General features: G+C 50.0%; 1 long non-coding RNA gene across 1 annotated transcript; it reads right to left on the reverse strand.

Moving 5' to 3' along the window:
* Positions 1-5,961: 5,961 nt before the first annotated feature.
* Positions 5,962-13,285, reverse strand: LOC110348770 (uncharacterized). The gene is made up of 3 exons (XR_002394303.2): positions 13,069-13,285; positions 12,342-12,461; positions 5,962-7,389 (listed from the first exon to the last, which is right to left on the reverse strand). It is a non-coding gene; the product is annotated as an uncharacterized LOC110348770 (long non-coding RNA).
* Positions 13,286-13,638: the final 353 nt, after the last annotated feature.

Genomic DNA, 13,638 nt, shown 5'->3' on the forward strand with positions numbered 1-13,638 from the left:
AATAAATATTTTAAATGTCTCCCTTTTAATTTCTAATGCAGCAAATATCAATAGGCTTAACCCACATAAACAAAAGCTCTTTGGGTAATTTCAGGAAGTTTTAAGCCTATACAGGGGAAGGGCCTATCTTAAAACATAGCCGAGTGAGAAAGAAAAGAGAATCAGAAGTGGTAGAACAACACTATCTATGTGAATTAAAGGTGTCCGTACACAAATAGCGCTCTTTGTTACAGCAGTAAAGAAAGATATACAGTGAGATAACAGATCAGTTTCCTACAGTGGATGGCAAGATAGGTACAGGAATGAGAAACCAACCATGGATCACAATCTGGCATGAACTGTGTGCTTAATTCAACCCTCTGCGCTGGAGTTCCATGCCTTCCCCCTAAAAAGAATCCTGTTAGCTCCCCAACCCTGCTGGCTCCACGAGCCCCAAGTGCCCAGGACAAAGTTGATGCCGACACTCCACAGAGCCCCTCCCCTGGGCTCCCAGCATCTTGCCTTCCTGCCCAGGTCTCATCCTGGGATTTTTTTTTTTTTTCCCAGCAAACCCGCAGGAAGTAAGAGCCAGGAGAGTTGGCTCCGAGGAGCAGCACCCAGGACAGGGGAGCCGGTTTGGGCTGGATAGGATATTCTGGTAGGAGTGGTGATGAAAGCCGATGGGCTATTTATAGACCACTTACCTTGACCAAAGGATCTGTTCCATTGTGCAGATAGAGTGGGAGTGTTGGCTGGGTGGGGAGCGCCACAAATAATGCAGAAATAGGCTGGAAGTGACGGAAGTGGTCAGCACAACAGTGTCGTGCTTTCAGTGGACATTTTAAGGTACGTGAGTGAGAAAGCCACAAAACCCAAGGTGACGGGGATGGACGAAAATTGGACTTGGAAGGGACCCAAAGAATGCAGAGTGGGAGAGAGGGTATAGCAGAAGCCAAGAGAAGAAAACTCCTCCAAAGACTAAGTCATCCACAAGGTCAGTACCACTTGCTGCTTGTCAGAGAAACACATTCACCTCAGACATGAAGCTGTTCACTAAGAACTTTTTTTTTTTGAGCATTGCTACAGGCCATGCATTGCACGCACACGCTGAGGGTCAGAGTGATCCGGCCCCACAGAGCCCCGCCTGTTGATCAGCAGATCACAGCACCAAAATCCTTGCCTTCTGGAATCCCATGCGGCCTCTCGTCCGTCCTGCCCATCCTGTTCTGACAGCCCCTTAGTCTCATTGTCCACCACTTCCTCTCTGTTCTCAACTCACCCTGACAGCTCCTTCTCCCTCCATTCCTGAGGGCTGCCTTCCTCACAGCTTCCCTCAGTAATCCAGCATGGACCCACTTCTGCTCTGAGCCAGCCCCTTCAGAGCCAAGGGAGTGATTTGTAGGGTCCTGCGCTAAAGGAAGAGGTGGGACCCCATTCAGAAATTAAGAATTTCAAGTCATGGGCCGGGGATTTAGCTCAGTGGTTTCACTGCCTGCTGCGCAAGTGCAAGGACCTGAGTTCAATCCCCGGTACCAAAAAAAAAGAATTTCAAGTCAGGAACAGCAGAGAATTAAACCAAGCCCGTGACGTACGTGACCGCACCAATTTCAGGGTGCAGATTCCTGAGGCCAGCCTGCCCCTCTTGAATGCAGACAGAGAAATGAGCCCCCGATAGCCAGCCCGACAGCCCTAACACCTCTGATGTGAACAGGGGACAGACAGATCTGTCTTAGTAAATGCTACAAAGCCACCTAAAATTCTCACCAACTCCCCTCAGAGGCAATTGCTACGATTTGTCAGAGAGGAAAATATAATCAAGGTTTCTGAATGCTAATTTTAAAAACCAAAGGAAAGTTGTTAAGAGTCCTTCCTAGTCACTAACCCATTCTCTAAATCAGAAAAACCCCTGGAGTTCACTGCAACTGGGGACGCTTGAGAACCCCATCTTGCTTCTGACATGGTGACTGTGGGACATGGGGGGCATTACCCTGGGCTTCCTGCAATAGGCAGAAAGGATAAGCCAAGGGGGTACAAGCTGTTCCCAGAGAGGCAGCCTAGGGAAGGGACTCCCCATCTCACCTTGTGATCCTCTGGAAGGCCTGAGGAAGGGACTCCTCCAGACTTCCTCTCCTATATGATTTTTCTCAGTACTGAGTGCCACAAATATCACTGAAGTCAGGACTCTTAAGAAGATGGGAGGTTTCATCGAAGACAGAGCAGTGAGAACCACAGCCTGGTTTGTTGTTAAGGAGGTAAAGAGCCAAAGGCAAGAATGAAGGCGGAGAGAGAAATGGTCAAACAGGCCAGCAGCCAGAGATCTGCAGCACCGTCCCCCCCACACACCCCCAGGATATCCCCCAACCAACAAGAGATTGGAGTGAGTGTTAAACACCTCCACCTTCTAGTCCCACCAGTTGTTGCTCACACCACTCTGTACATGCACATTCCCTTGGCATTCAACATGGTCAGAAAACAGTTGAATTTCAGGGTGACAAAATACGAAACCTGACAAGTCAGATCATGATCCCAAGCGAACATTGTCCACTGTCTTTCCAAACAGGCACCCTGTTCCCCTCCCAACAGAGAGATGAGGTATCACTGTGCCATTGCAGGAACCGCAGGACAGGAGCATAGCCAAGAGAAACCTCACACAAGCCTTTAGAAGTCCATCCAGGACTGGCAGTCGCACTGCACTCACCTCCAGCCCAGAGCGCAGGGCCCTGATGGGAGGCGGGTCGCCCTCCTGACATGGCAGCCATGCCTCAACTACCTCGTCTTCGTCCCTCCAGGGGATGTGACCATGTAGCCTCCTCCTGAGCTTGGACTTACTTGAAGATTTTCTGCATGGAAGTAATGTCCCCTCAGCAGGAGATTCTAAGGGGATAGCACCCACTCCTCCTCACTGACAGGAGGCCCGGGCAACAAGAAGAAAATGAAAACACTACCAGAAAGGAGGTGTGCTCTGTCTCTTATCTTGGATAATACCCTCCAAAAACAGCCGAGCACTTGAGAAAGTCCTTATGCTAGCATGGACTCTGTACATTTCAGTCATCATTTGTGTGCTACAGGAAGACTCTGACTGACGGTCAGGTAGAACTCAAAAAGGCAGAAGTAGCATCTTTCCTTATTCAATGACCTGCTTATTAGTCAAAATCAAATTAACAATCACTTTAAGATGTGGACAGCAAGCTGTATGGATGAAGCGGGAGCTGGATAAATTTTATTGCCACATGTGATATAATAAATGTGTATTTTTATATTTGCAGAAACTGCTGCTAACTTCTAAAGTTGTTTTGTTTCCAAGGCACTGATAATGGATATGTACGAAGTCCTTGCTCTCTGTTAAATAAAATACCATTCGGGGCAGGTTGTGAGGGGGTATGAGCAGCAAGTCAAGCTTCTGCAACACAAAACAAGGTCAGAAAGAGACAAAGCAGCCACAAAAAAGATTCAGCCTTCCAGCCCAGAATGAGAAGCTCAGTCAACTCAGCAAGACCTGGAGGATCGAGCAAAGGAAGAAAGGAGGCCTGGTGCTTTTTCTGCAGTGGCGATTTTCATTTGGAAAGTGCAGGCAAAACTGTGCCAACCCCTGGGGAGGCCACTGGGAGCAAGTGGCGTTGGCAGCAGACAGCTGGCCAGGAAAAAGAAAGAGAAGAAGCTGCTTGTGGGAGTGAGAATGAACAAAGATCAGACCCAAGACCCGGAGAATAAGTTAGGAAAACAAGAAAGGTCTGATAGAATTCACTGGTCCGGTCTTGACGGGAGCACCCAGGAACTCTGCTTCCTGGCACAGGAGGGTCGAAGAGCTCTTGCCACACGGAAGATGGGAACTTCCAACTTAGAACACAAAAAGGACCATTCAACAATTGTGCCCCAGAGCAGCTCTGAGCACCAGCAGTCATTATAGACTTCCTGAAGGTGTCCTCCACCCCCTCAGAGTTCTGGCCAAGCCCCAGAGTGGGGCGTCTCCCCAGGACCACCACCCAACCAATCTGCAGTCTCTCTCTTCAAGACCGGAAGCCCCACACACTTCCTATCTGCCACAAGCAGGGAGCCCACCAACAGGTACAAGAAACTCTTCTCCTCCGAAAAGCTAGATGCCACAGGCTACCCATCTACATTTCCGCAAGTCTTGTGATCAAGACCCATATGGCTGTCCTCACCAGAAAGACCATCACCCCGACAGGAGGACTTCCTGCACCTCCCTTGCTTCCACCCACTGCTCCCTTCAAACTGTCCTGAGAAGACACAATCTGTGCTTTCCTAAATAAGAACATCTGTTTACCCAAGATGATACATGCGAACCATGGCCTGAGGTTTGTTATTAAAAAAACAAAGTGTTTTGACCAGCATACAGACTACCCCCCGCCCAAGCTGTTTCTTCTGACCACAGCAATGAGTCCCCCTCACTGGAGTGCTGAGCATGGACAGAGGACAGCACTGCTGAGGAAGCGCCACACCTTGTCTGGGGCTCACCTGAGGCCTCTCGTGACCTCTTCCCTGTGCTTTGCTGAAACTCTTTGCTTCTGCAGATAAAGTGCATAAAAACCACTATGCCAGAGTGTCAAAGAGGAAGCAGTGCAGCTCCTGAAGGGGGCAAAATCTCAGGTCAGTCCAAACATCAGCTTCCTCTGGTCCTCAGCATCCATCCTTGGCTCTTCTAAGAGAGAATCATGGGCTTGGGGCTGCACCAGAAGAGAGAAGGATGTTCTCAAGCACAGTGCGAGAGGGCTGCACACTGTTACTGAAGGTTTGTACCACAGCAATGCTCTGTGCAGTATGCCCAGTTTTAAGAAATGTTTTCCCAGAAGAGCCATGTACAGTGACTTCCAAGCCCGATACCTCAGCTCTGCGGATTATCACATTCAAATAGAAAGTCAGACTCCGATACCACACATCTGTGATGACCTGCAGTATGCATGTGATCATCGTACAAAGAGTTCCACGGTGACAGCCGCGCTTGCTCTGCAGACAGCCCCTTCAACATATAGAGCAGCCAGCAGCACTGCTGGAGTACATGCGCCTTACCCACCCCAATACATCTATGTGTGCTACATTCGTTGTGACATGGTCACACTATTGCAAGACACTGGGTAGAATCCTCAGTGTCAATCACAGGGTCAGTTGTGTAAATGATGGCCCACATCCACAAAATCAAAAAGGAGGCCCGCATGACCATACTCAGTAGTGAAATACACCCCTGAGAACTCAATTGCATGCTCTTAGTTTACACCTGTGGTCTTTGACCGACTCAAGGCAAAAGCTCATACCTGGTTCCCTTATGCTAAGACCCAGAGGAGCTTTTGTTGCACCAACCACATTTCCAAGGCTTTATTCCATTGCTCTGCCCCATGTATCAGAGGCAGGGAGAAGCTACTGTGCTGTAAACCCACCACTGCAGGCCTGCACTAAAGTAAGCTCCCCAAGGAGATTAGGCAAAAAGCTTCCAGGAATGGAGGAGCACGCTTTGATCCTGAACACCAGCACATCCCAGAGATGGGATTACTGGGGAGATGACAGCACTGATGTATAAGAAGCCACACAAGAGAAGAGCAGACCCTGACTCGTCTAGGGAGGATAATTCAACATAATAAAAAGCATCAAAAACCAATATAAGGGCCCCAAAAGGAGTTTGGCCGGCCCTTTTCTCAGAGTGCACTCAAACCACCACTTAAATAGGGAGCACCTCAAGTGCTTCCACCTCTTCTCCCCACTTTGTTTCCTGCCAAGCGCTGTCCATAGGAGCCTTCTCTGGTGTCTTCCTGAGCAAGGATTCACTAACTCTTGGGTCTATCTCGAAACAAAGACAGTCACCTCAAGATCTTGTTTCATTGGAATTCCTTGTTCCATTTTCACTGCAGCTCATCTTTTACCTGACAGTTTAAGGTGTATAAAATCTATGTTGCATTTAATGCTGTGGGGGAAAAAAACAACTTGAAGTTTGAGTAATAAGAACTGTTCCGTGTGACTTGGCTCCCCAGCCAGGTGTGAAAACCACTGCTTTATTTCAAACAGGGCTGGAGTTTGGAAAGTCTGTAGTGCTTTCCCAGGACTCTCTCTGGGTCCTCCGATCAGTGGACAGAAGTAGGCAGAGATTAGCAGGGCTCAGAAAAAGAGAGGTTGTTACATTTTGCCACAGCAGGCTACAACCACTTCCAGAAGGCCCACCCCACAGGGAACATGGCGAGCCAGCAGTTCTCCGTCTGGGATGATTTTTGTCCCACTCTCCCTCTCTGGGGACATTTAGTAAGGTCTGGAGACAATTCTCATTGTTAAACACAGGGCAGGGGTAGGGTGGGGAAGTGCTGCTGGCATCTAGGGAGTAGACCCAGGGATGCTGCCGCTCACCCAACGAGACACAGGAAAGCCCCACACACATGACAAAATATCATTTGGCCCCAAATTTCAACATTGCCAAGACTAAGCAACTGTGGTCTAGAATACAGACATTTGAGATCCCTGGGTATCCACTTGGAGTTATCAGCCCTCTTAGCATCCTAGCTAAGTTACAGGTCCCATCCCGGGGGGCAGGGGGAGCAATGCATTTACTATGGTTGTAAATATGGAGACTTCGGGTTTGAGAGAGTTCATGAATCCCTCATGTCCACTCATCAACACCTCTCAATCTGAAGACACTCAGGGATATTGAGGTCGTGTCCTCTTTAGGGATTAGCCCAACTGCTTTTCCATATTTTTATAAATAAAAGGAACCCTGTTCAAAAGAACTGTTCACACACATCACGCCATTTAAATCGCACAGCCATCCAATCAAGTTGGGACTGTTGTGATCTCAGACTGGGCCACAGGGTGGATTAGACAACTCTTCCTATGTGACACAGCTAGCATGTGTCGAGGCCACAGGAACACCCTGGCTCTCTGGGTTCAGAGACCATTCCAGGAACCTGCAGTGGGACCCTGGCCACCCCAGGAATGCTCTGACCCAGTGGTTTTCCACGTGGCTCACACAGGAAGCACAGAGGCTGAGCCAAAAGACGTCCCTGGAGACCCCAGCCAGCGCTCCCCACTGCTGCCCCTGGAGGCAGACCCGGATGTGGATGTGCACAAGGATGTGGACGCCTCCAGGCCAGGGCCAAGGTGGTGTCCTGCAGATCCCAGGCACTTCCCAGAAGCCAGTCACTGCCCCCAATCTCTCTCAGGAACAGGTGTCCCCAGGCCCAGCCCTGGAGGCTCACAGCTCCTGGTGGGAGACCTCATCCTCTGTCTCCTCCTGGTCCTCTCCAGCCATGCACACCAAGGAGCGGAAGCAGCACACAGAAGCTTGATTCATGGCGCCAGCAGAACTGCTCCAAGACCCACGCCCTGTGCGTTTACCATCACATGTCAACCTGCTCACTCAGGGCCTGCCAGGCTCCTCTCTGTGTCCCTGAGAAGACAGCTGTCTGCCATCATCTGAAAATGAAAGAAGTAAGAGTAACAGCGAAGCCCCGAGGTTTCTGTGATTTCCCTCCTTCAGAGCTCTTCTTGTTCCCCTTGGCCTCTCTGTGCTTTTGTTTCATGACAAGTGACTGCTCGTGGGCCAGGCCGGCCAGCAGCCATGCCATGCAGGAGCCAGCACTTGATCCTCCTCTGGCCTTGGGAAAATAGCCTGGCATGACACCATCACATCTGCGGAGGCCTGTGACAATTAACGAACCACATTCAACCAAACTGCTGTGTTCAGAGGTGCATTTTTCTTACAGTTTGCAGATACACATGTGCAAATGTAGCAATTTTTGTGTCTGAAAACAACAGCCAATGGGATTTGATAGGTGTCACCCGTTTGCCAGGCCAATTATTTCAATGAGTAAAACTTTGTTCTAAAGCCAAGCTTCTTCCCCCAGCACACCTTTGCTATTCCTCTCATCGCCTCCTTCCCCGGACAAGTCCTCTCCTGGTGTCTGATGTGCATTCTTTCTCTAGGGATTTCTTACTGTTAGGGGACAGTTATGTCACCAGAACCAACCGGGCATGCTGTCTGGGGCATTTTGGCAACTAGAAGAAAAGACATCATCTGCCCATTCCTGGGCCCTCTTTGGGTGTTCCTTAGGAGGGTCGGCATCCTTCCTGGCCTGGATACCTCTTCCCTCCCATTGTGTGCCAGTGGCTTTTGGAAGGGGATGGGAAGTGCCCAGCTTAGGACTAGGGCCTGAGGGCCATGTGAGCCCCCAGAGCATGGGCCCAACTGCCCGTCATCTGGACAGCAGCACCACAGTGATTGGGGTCTGTATATCCCAGAACACACTGCAAGGGCCAAACTCCACCATTTGAGAGGGAGAAGAAGGGATAGAGGGGGAGGTAAATGTATTAATGTCACACAGCTGGGCCAGGCATGGTGCTGCATGCCTGTAACCCCAGCGCACTGGGAGGCTGAGGCAGGAGGAAAGTTTAAGCCCAGCCTGGGCAACTTAGCAACTCAGTGAGACTCTGTCTCAAAATGAAAAATGTAAAAAAGGCTGGGAATGTAGCTCAGTGTGAAGGCTTGGGGTTCAATCCCCAGTGCTGGCAAAAACAAAAAGATCACTCAGCTGGTTGGGAGCAAGACGGGAACTAGACCTGTGCCCATGGCCCAGGCCACTTTGAATCTTTAGAACTTTCCTACTCCATCCCACAGACAATGGGTTATGAGAGTGGGGGTCTCCACACCCCTGTAATTCGGCAGGGGAGGGGTCCACCACCAGGGCCCCCGGCTCTGGGCAAAATGGAGACTTGGAAACCAACACAAGAATGCCAGGTGGGGCCAGAGTGCCCCCTGCTGGCTAATTCCTGAGTAACACAAATCCTAGTTGGTGTCTAAAGGGCTTGCTTGGGGTTGGGGTTGGGGCTGCCTCCTTGGCAGTTTCTCCTTCACTCTCTACCACTCCTTGGGAATCCCCAGGATCCCGACTGATGGAGAAATCATGCCTGCCATTTGCAAAGCACTTTTCCTTCTTACTGCAGCCTGGAAGTACACAGAGCACTCGGCCTCAGCTCTCCGTGGCTGTCTGCGTGCTGGCCACTGGGACCTGAGTTTGGGAACCAGAAATGACCAGACACTTTTCAGGCCCCTGTGGGGTTTCCTGAGGGAGGCAGATGACCAAAGAACTGGGGGGGTCCAAAGATTTTACCAAGATGAGGGCAGCAGGCTGGGCTGGGGACACAGGACCGAAGACCAAGGAAATCTATCAGAGGGGCCCTAAGAGTGGAGAAGAGATTTGAGCCAAACTGTGAAGAGAAAACAGGCAGATGTGGCAGAGGGGAAAAGCCATTTCTGGGGGGAAGAAAGGCAGCCAGTGAAAATAAGAAAAAAGCAATAAGGCAGCCTCCTTATTTCCCCCCGACTCAACTATGTCCTCTTCCTCCCTTCCTCATGTTAACTCACATGAGTCACAGGCCCTCTTCACCTCAGGAATTTGCCCATCTCCCCCCACAAGACCACCCCCTCTGGCCATGTCCTCATCTGGTGGGTGAGATTCCTATGGTGCCTCCAGCACTCACACCTTGACCCTGCCGGTGAACATTTGGTTTCTATGTTCAAGCCTGCCCACAGTGGGACACTTGAGAACTCAACACATGAAAAAAATGCCTCTTACAAACCAGCTGTGGGAGACTCAGCAAAGTCTAAACCACCCTTTGCCCCTAGGACAGAGCAATTGTCCTTGGGGAAAAGAAAAAGTGCAAAGGGATTGTGCCTGGAGAAGATGCACAGTGGGTTCAGGGGCAGGAGCATGTCACCCTGTGCCATTGCTGCAAGAGGAGGTGGAGGGACGAGCCCCATAGGCAATGGCTTTGGATTTGCTTGAGTGGTTGGGAAAGAGGACTAAAGAACACATGCTTGGAGCAGGTGTCTCAGGACTGTAGTTGGAACTGTGCACAGAAGGAATGATCAGGATGGGGAGGTTGGACATTCTGACCATGATGAGGTCGAGGTTGGAGCAGGCTGGGGACACAATTAAAAGTGTGTTTTTAAGCCGGGTGTGGTGGCACACGCCTGTAATCCCAGCATTCGGGAGGCTGAGGCAGGAGGATTGCTGCAAGTTCGAGGCCAGCCTGGGCTACATAGTGAGTTCAGGGCCGGCCTGAACTACAAAGGGAGACCCTGCCTCAAAAAACAAACAAACAAACAAAAAAATGCGTGTTTATAGAAGACTTCCAAGGCAAAAGTTGTCTCTGTCCCACTGTGGTGTCTGCAGTCAACCAGGTTGGGGGATAGGAAGCGCTGCCGCCATGGCTGCTGGGAGCTGAGGACCCCTGCTCTCCGGGCTGCCTCCCCAGCCCTCAGGTCTGGCCTCTCCCCTTCTGAGCGGAAGTCCTCCTCCCTGAGGAGTGAGCAAGCAGTGCCCAGCTAACAACAGGCCCCAGGGAGCTTCCCAAGGGTGGTCTTCCTGAGGATGAACGCACTCTCAGCTTCAGGGAAACAGGAGTTGAAATGGAGAATGAGGAGGTTCCCAGGGGGTGAGCTGCCACCCTGAATCTCCCACTCACCTGCAAAAAAGCACTTAGTGTCCAGGGCTTCCAACAGCCACCCCAGCCCAGCCAGTGAACAGGAACCCATCCACTTTCCTGTGGAGTTGGTATGAGGGGTCATTCAAAATCCAAACACAGATATGTCCAGCCCTATATATGGCCCCTCTGAGCACCCGTCCAGCTCTGACCAATGGGTTGGCTTGGCAGTCTCAGCTGCTCCTTCGATGTCCCTCTTCCTGGATTGCCCCTGCACTTGGCAGACCTAAAGCTTTTCCATTCATTTGGGCTACCCCTAGGACCCTGGAACAGAGACCTTTGTTTAAAGGATTGTACCCAGCACCAGTGCCGGGGGGGCTGTCTTATGGAAGGGTGGGTCCTGGGGTCCCTGAGAAGCCCTGTTTACTGTAGGCAGCAGTATTATTTCCTTTATTGTTCTAATTCTGCAGTCTCTAGCAAGAAATTTGTTTGAAATCCCATGGAGAGAGCACAAAATGGCCACAAGGGGGCAGTGGAGACAACCACCTCACCTGAAACCACGAATTCGTTTTAAATTATGAGCCCATAAGATGGGATTTAAGGGGCCTGAGAAGAAACTGGAGGAGGGAAGCACTTCTCAGACCTTTGTAGTATTCGGCCCAGAAACATCAGACTAGATTCTGTGTAATGCCATGCCTGGTTCAGGGACACCCGTGGGAAGTCAGTTGGGAGGTCTCAGGAACAGCACCCCCAAACCTTCTAAATCAGAACCCATATTTACCAGAAGCTGCAGGGAATTCATGTGCCCATTAAGGTCTGAACATCTTTTGGTCCTAGGTACCAAAAGGGCACTTGGGAAAATCTGGCCCAATGGCATTTCTACAGTTTATAGACACGTGGGAGCCCAGAGAGAAGAATCCATTGCTCAGGGGCATTGCCCCATGTGTCCCATCAGTGGGTTAGCATAGACCTCGAGACCCTGACTCCAACGCTCCTTCCCCGAAGCACATTGCTCTTCCAACTCAAGAGCCGGGCCTGGGCACAGGATGCCAGCAGGAGCTTAGCAGGGTCTTGGGACTTCCGAGGGGTGGTGGCGCTATTGTGCCGAGCTCAAGGAGCTTCTGTGTCCATGAATAATTCAGGACAGGCCCACGTGGGACTAGCTAGCACAGCTTCTCACCCGGGGCCATGCTGGGGATCACCTCTAAATCCTGAAAAATAGAGACAGGAGGAAGAAGAGGATCAGCATGGATATGTAGCCTAGGAAGACTTCCTGTGGGCAGGGCTAGTATAGGAAGAGGGTGGGGTAGAGCTTCCTGGCTGGTGGAGGAAGGGGCCACATTTTGGACCAAAAGAACAAGATGAATGAAGGGCATTTATAGAGCAGGTAAGGGATCTGCCTGACCAAGTCACCCTGTAAGGCTTGGGCACCAGTGGGAGATAAAGCTGGAAGCTGGGATGGATGGAGGTTCAGAGCACGTACAAGGCTCCAAAATCAGGCAGAGAACTTTTATCCAGGTGGAGCTGATTCATAACTGGGCTGGAGGCCACAGGGATTCACAGAAAGTCTTTAAGCTAGAGAGGAATCTGGGCCTCGGAAAGACCTTCAGAGGTTGTGCTGTATTAGACAAGGCACGACAGAGGAAGAGCCTGCAAGAGCCCCGACTCCAGGAGCTCGCTGAGGATATGGCTCAGGGCTCGTTCATCTTTAACTCACCAGAGCTTTGCCCAGATTGGCAGAGCTTTAGCCCTTGGAAAGCGCTCTGCTAACAACCATCTCTAAGCAAGACAAGACTTTAAAACAAGGGCCATTTAGACCCAAGATCCAGATCAGAACAGAAAACACAAGTCATACTTTTTTGACCTTGATCTTGTTACATGATAATAGAAATTCCCTCCTAAGGTTACAATGAGAATTGTCTACAATGATACACGTGACTTACCTGGCTGGTTTTCAATGTCACTGTGACTTCTCTTTCAAGTCAGCCAGGGTTTCAATGACTTTGCACCACTGTGGTATTCTTGGTAGCCCCTTGAGTTGCTCCTTTGATCTCGTATTGATCCTAATTAATAACAGTATTGCTATTACATATTATTTTTCATATATTACGACCCCACCTAATCCTACAATAATGGTTTGACATGTTTTATTTGTCCTCCAATTTAAGGAGAGAAAACACAAGGATAGAACTCACACTTGAGCACAACAGGAATTTGAATCAGATGACTGGCTCCAGCACCCCTCTGCTTCGGTGACCTCCAATACGACACTGCCCAGGACTCTGCCTGGCAATTTCATGACCCTCCAGCTACACTTTCTCCCTCCAAAGTCATCCTCAGACATTTCTGGGGGAAATCTCAATTTTTTCTTTTGCGTCTTCTCCTTTGACCAGCAAACCCATGTTTCCAAACACCAGTGGGCTACATCCCATGGATGTCTATCTTTCCCTGAAACTCAACCACACCCAACTTCTGGCCCTTAAGTACAGCCTGAGCCTCAGGCAGCTCCTCCCTAGTCTCTCCATTAGGGGACTAAATTCATCCTGTCCAGACATCTAGTTCAATTCATAGTGGCCCTGTGGCTCACACCCTGGCCTGTGGGATCCTGGAGAACAAAGATCCATCCGCAGTGCCCCTCAAAGGCCCAAACACTATAGACACAGCACTTACATCCTTCTGAAGCCAGTGCCCCCTCCGAGCTCCACTATGCTTTCTCATCCCTAACCCTTCTCTCTCCAACTGTCTCCTCACTTCCCCCACAGTCCTTTCTGCTCAACCAACTCCCAACTGCCTTAGATTGTTCACTCCCCAACATTCCAAAACCAACCACTTACCTCCTCCACCAGTAAGCTCAGGTCAAACCCCCCTTTGAATTTTAACTGTGCTCTGTCCCTCCCTACAGTTAGTTTCCAGTGTATATCTTTCCCAGTGAAGCATAAACTCCTTGGGGGCAGGAACTGTGTCCTTACTTTTCATCCCCACAACCCTGACCACTGTAACTAGCACACACACAAAAAATCTGACTTCATACATTTGGGGATTTAGTTAAACAGTGTCTGATTCATAGGGAGCATTTGCTTTTTAAAAACATTTTAATGACATAGAAACCTTTTTTTCCAGTATTGGGGATTGAACCCAAGGCCTGTGCACTGAGCTTTTTTATTCTTTTGAGACATGGTCTCATTAATTCACTAAGTTGTTCACACTGCTCAAACTTGAATTACAGGCATGCATCACCAC

Source organism: Heterocephalus glaber, unplaced genomic scaffold (assembly GCF_053883595.1).
Source record: "Heterocephalus glaber isolate CG9 unplaced genomic scaffold, H.glaber_assembly_v1.0 deba00000071, whole genome shotgun sequence".
Classification (NCBI taxonomy): Eukaryota; Metazoa; Chordata; class Mammalia; order Rodentia; family Bathyergidae; genus Heterocephalus; species Heterocephalus glaber.